Source organism: Simochromis diagramma, unplaced genomic scaffold (genome assembly GCF_900408965.1).
Source record: "Simochromis diagramma unplaced genomic scaffold, fSimDia1.1 OVJJ01000418.1, whole genome shotgun sequence".
Lineage (NCBI taxonomy): Eukaryota > Metazoa > Chordata > Actinopteri > Cichliformes > Cichlidae > Simochromis > Simochromis diagramma.
Window position 1 is genome coordinate 31778 of NW_024387407.1, and position 5736 is coordinate 37513.

The 5736-nt window shown below is 41.1% G+C and overlaps 1 long non-coding RNA gene across 1 annotated transcript; it reads left to right on the forward strand.

Annotated features, from left to right (window-relative positions):
- The first annotated feature begins 3479 nt into the window (after nt 1–3479).
- LOC120720765 lies at nt 3480–4853 on the forward strand. Its single transcript, XR_005693039.1, has 3 exons — nt 3480–3528; nt 3817–3990; nt 4669–4853. It is a non-coding gene; the product is annotated as an uncharacterized LOC120720765 (long non-coding RNA).
- Nucleotides 4854–5736: the final 883 nt, after the last annotated feature.

Sequence of the window (5736 nt, forward strand, 5' to 3'; positions counted from 1 at the left end):
CAAAGCGCTTTACAATGCTACTATTCATTCACTCTCACATTCACACACTGGTGGAGGCAAGCTATGGTTGTAGCCAGAGCTGCCCTGGGGCAGACTGACAGAAGCGAGGCTGCCATATCGCGCCATCGGCCCCTCTGGCCAACACCAGTAGGGTAATGCTGGGGATGAGGGTTTTGGTTATCAAAGAAACAGTTACTAAATTGGGAAACATGGGCTGATGGATTTGATGATTAAGTGGAGAAATATGTCTCACACTGAATGGCTTCCTTACTTTAACAACAGGTTCTTATGAATGGATAACTCAATGTAACTAATGTTGAAGTTTTCTTTGGCAGATGAACAACGAATGTTGTTTCATTTTCCTGTTTATAATCTAATACTTTTGTGTTTGCTTTATATAACTGTCATCCTTTGAACAAAGGACTCAGAGGATAGAAGATGACCATAAAGTGTGAAACAGTTTTTTTTCCCTTCTGACTGTAGAAGGAGGAATTCTTTGAGTGCAATGTTGTTGATGTTATGTTCAGTAGTTAAAAAGGTCATAACTCTCTTTGTGAGGGGGGAGGTTTTAAGGATGGGGCTGAAGTTATTCCCCCCCTGTGAGATGGGCCAACATGTGAGAGTTGTGGAATGTCTTTGTCTGTGCGTGTATAAGATATGAAGGAGGCAGCCATCATCAGGGACTGCTTGGGTGCTTGACCAGGGTCTCTCCATATTGCAATATGTTATTAAACTTACTTCAAATCATGCTCACCGAGGTGTTTGCAGGTTATTGTTAAAATTTCCATAACAACAGTTGTGTTTTAAAGAAGCTGTTTAGTTAACCATTAATTGTATTACATGCTGGCATTTAAAAAAATAATTTGACTGATTTAATTTAATCTATTTTTTTGTTTTTTCAGACTGAGTCACTGTAACCTCTCAGAGAGAAGCTGTGATGCTCTGTCCTCAGTTCTCAACTCCCAGTCCTGTTGTCTGAAAGAGCTGGACCTGAGTAACAATAACCGGCTGGATTCAGGAGTGAAGTTTCTGTCTTCTGCACTGCAGAGTCCACATTGTACACTGGAAACGCTCAGGTCAGGATCCAAACGTTCCCGCTGCTGATCATTTAAAGTCTGAATGATATTATTCTATAAGCAACCAAGCTTTTTAGAATTGGCAAGTGACCTTTTATTTATCTTTGGATGGTTTAGGAGATTCTTCATTACTGTCTGAAGGTTTTTTACAGTCACATATTTTGTTTAATTGGTAAAACAGAAGCTTTGTTCGGTTCATGTTTTCTGTGGCATGTTTTGTTTGACACATCGTTGAGCAGGCCATTTGTTCAACAGCAGTCAATATAGCCAACAAGAGGCCTGCTCCTCTCAGTTGTTCTGCTCACAGTGTCACTGATACTGATTCCCAACTGATCCAGAAATAAATGTTGTGGGTTCTGATGGTGCCATTAATAGTGAGGACAGCCAGGCGGTCAGAGATGGGTTGGAAGACCAGAACGATATTCAAAGCCTGAGTATCAACCACAAAACCAACTTGTCATCTCTCACTCCCAGAGTTTAAAAGAATCAATGTCCCATCAGTGTCAGATGTGTTCAGAATCATAGTGCCAGGTACACAAATACATAATTCAAATTTTGCTACAATCCAAATATTGAATTTGAGGCTTTTGTGAGCACTGATCACGTTGAGCTCTTTTTCCACATTGACTGATTTTGATATTTATTGTGGCCACTTTTATCTCTATTTTTGGTGTAAAGTTTCAGTCTATGGCCAGTAATTCTCTTCTTACCAATACTGGGGTTCCCACTGCTGACACATTGGCTCCTCCCGATATGCTAGATTGATCAGATGACCTTGATGCAATATCCATGTGGTTTCTTGCCAAGTTTCCCCAGTTTCCTGGTTCTGGTTACTTTAGTGGAGTGATCACTTTCCTCGTTTCGCGCATGGGAAGAAAACCGTTTCCAAATTACCTGGTATGGTGTCTACTGGGCATTAATTACAATGCATAATAAATAGTATTTAATAATCTCCATATCCATATTTCAGGAAAATTATGATTAAAATTTCTTTCAATTATAATGATTACCTATGTAGAGAGATATTGGTTCACAGTAGTTGGTTTTTCATTTGTATTAAATTATCTTTAATTTTAGAACAAATATTTTAAGGTCTGATTTCTTAAAATTACATTGGATCTTGTGAGAATACATCGTCACATTTGAAACACTCCCATTCCATGTAATCACATCATTTTAACGTCATTATTTTCAGGATTAGATCTGGAAACATCACTGTCTATTTTATTGTTCACACTAAATCCATGATGGCTCTGTGTGGCCATGGCTGGATGTTCAGCTTACAGAGCCCTGGGCAAAAATGTGTGATGGACCGTCGGCAGGATTTGAATGCTCGGCTTCTTTTCCTTCTTCAATAATCAGACATACAGGTCACACAGTGTGTGTACAGAACATGGATCAACAACACTAGTCTCTATGAACAGCTGACTGTGAGACGAGCGCTCAGGGACTGTCTACAAAGTGCAACACTGAAAGAACATCATCCATAAATATTGAGTAATAAGTTGACTCTCATGCACTGAGACTAAAGTGCCTTTAAATATCAGGGTTATCCTGCTGATCAAAGTCCAACACTGAGTTTGTAAAAACATGTTTGTCAGTCATTTTATTTGGTTTATGATTCAATAACTTGCTGCTAATACACGAAATGTAATCATATTTCCTCATAACCCTCTTTTGTCTGACCATTTGAATTACATTTGACTATACAATAAAGGACTCCACAGAGTATTGTGAAAATAATGACAGTAGATGTTTGTGTAAAACTGCTGGAAGCAAATTTGTGTGTGATGTTCTTTCAGTGTTGCACTTTGTAGACGGTTCCTTAGTACTGGTCTCACAGCCAGCTGCACATAGAGACCAGTGTTGTTAGTTCAGGTCAGAAGATGACTTGTTGGAATGAAAATGAGCTTGTAGTTTGTCTGCTTTAATAATGTGACTGGGAAAAGGTGTTGATGGACTTCAAATATGTCCATTTCTTCCACACTTCACATTAAAAACTGAAGCCATGTGGTTCCTTGAAGGAAAAACACGACTGTTTTCAGGTCTTTTTACTGTTTTTTAAGATAAATGTGCGACTTTAATGTGAAAAATTCAGAGTTTTTTCTCTTGTTGTGTTTGGTTGAAGCTGCTCCTGGTGGCTTCAGCTGTTTGGAGTTTCCATTTTCTAAACTTCTACATTCTGAAACTTCTTCAGCTCTGAACAGATTAGGAAACAATGAATGATTTCAAGCACACACTTTGTCTATTAAACTTATATCTTTCATTCTTTTTACAGATTGATGAGCTGTGGTCTGTCAAAGATCAGCTGTGATTATCTGGCAGCAGCGCTGGGGTCCAACCCCTCCCATCTGAGAGAACTGGACCTGAGTGACAACAAGCTGCAGGATTCAGGAGTGAAGCAGCTGTGTGGTTTTCTAAAAAGTCCAGGATGTGGACTTGAAACTTTGAGGTCAGTCACCATGTTTTAGTTGTGCTGAGATGAATATGATGTGAAAGTTGTGCTGACACTAAACTGCAGATATCTGGTTTAGTCCATTGACTGTAGCAGAACAATGTTCACATTTCAATCCTTCAAAGATGAAGAAAAATCCTCCACTGAAAAATTCACTGTGAAACTCTAAAACTCTTCATTCCACCTTAACGTCTGTCTGACACTGAAATCCAAACCAAAAAAGCCATATGCTTTACAGACAGCACACTTTATCTAATAAACTTATATCTTTCATTCTTTATACAGATTGTGGAGATGTGGTTTGTCAAAGATCAGCTGTGATTATGTGGTAGCAGCACTCAAGACCAACCCCTCCCATCTGAGAGAACTGGACTTGAGCTGGAACAACCTGAAGAATCCAGATGTGAAACAGCTGTCTGATCTTAAGAAGAATCCAGAGTACAGACTGGAAACTCTGGAGTAAGTAGAGTGATGGAGTGAGTGGGTGGTGCTGTCAGCAGTATTGTACTAAACACAGTCAGTATGAAACAAAGATCCAGAGTTTCCTGTAAAACTGCAGCTTCTCAGTGAAGCCGTGAGAGGAGAATGATGACAGGCATCAGGACTGGACACAAACACTTCCTGTTTCTGCCTTTTTGTCACCTTTTTGATAACCATAGTAATGGCTCTGATCAAACACTGACAACAGGCAATCAGCTGTCTAAAAAGAGCAGCACGCAGACCAATGACTGCATTCATTTTCAAATTTAAAGCAGTGAAGAACACAGTCTGTAAGTAAGGAAGAATTTAGTGAGACCAGATGTTTGGATGGAATTCCTCCAGTTAACAGCTGGAACCATTCCATCTGGATTGTTGGGGTTGTTGTTGGGGTTGCTAAAAAGCTCAGAGTGGACAGACCAAGGTTATTCTAATGAATGAAAGTCCAAACAAAAACTAGGAGTGAAAAACATTTTCATCAACTTCAATAAAAATCAAAAGATTAGAAAAAGTGAAACAACAATGAGTACTAGTACAGTCCCAGCACTGAAGTCTCTGCTGCTCTTTATACTGGATGTGCTGCATCACTGACTGACGGCTGATGAAGAGTCTCTGGAAACACTTGTTTATTTCCTCTGCTTTTCCTTCTTCTCTCTGCAGGTGGTGGTGATGGTAAACAGGATGGTGTGTGCACAGAGAGAGGATGAGCTGTGTCCTGACGATCCAGAGAGGTTGAAGCAGGAGCAGCTTGTGTGTAGAGATGCTCTGACTGGGCCATGTTACTAGGAGGTGGAGTGGAGAGGACAACCTCATCCAGCAGTGACTGACAGAGGAATGACAAGAAGAGCAGCCTAATTACATATATATATGTATATATGTATATATATATATATATATATATATATATATATATATATATATATATATATATATATATATATATATAAGAGAGGGAAGGTAGTCAGACAAAGAGAGGGAAGGTAGTCAGAACTGAGGGGATTGAACTACCAGAAGGCAACATTGCAGACATAGAGGACAGTTACAAGTACCTGGGGATCCCGCAGGCGAATGGGAACCATGAAGAGGCCGCTAGAAAGGCTGCAACCACCAAGTACCTGCAGAGGGTCAGGCAAGTCCTGAGGAGTCAGGAGTCAGCCAAAGGAGGAGATAGAAGCCACTGACATAAAGACAAGAAAGCTCCTTACCATGCATGGAGGGTTTCACCCCAAGTCCAGCACCCTGAGGCTGTACGCTAAGCGGAAGGAAGGGGGCCGGGGACTGGTGAGTGTCAGCACCACAGTCCAGGATGAGACAACGAACATCCAAGAATACATTGGGAAGATGGCCCCAACTGACCGAGTGCTCAGTGAATACCTCAGGCAGCAGAAACCCAAGAAAGAGGAGGGAGACGAGGAACCATCATGGAAGGACAGGCCCCTGCACGGTATGTACCACCGGCAGATAGAGAAGGTGGCTGATATCCAGAAATCCTACCAGTGGCTGGACAAAGCTGGACTGAAAGACAGCACAGAGGCACTAATCATGGCAGCACAAGAACAAGCTCTGAGTACAAGATCCATAGAGGCTGGGGTCTATCACACCAGGCAAGACCCCAGGTGCAGGCTGTGTAAAGATGCCCAAGAGACAATCCAGCACATAACAGCAGGGTGCAAGATGCTAGCAGGCAAGGCATACATGGAACGCCATAACCAAGTGGCCGGCATAGTG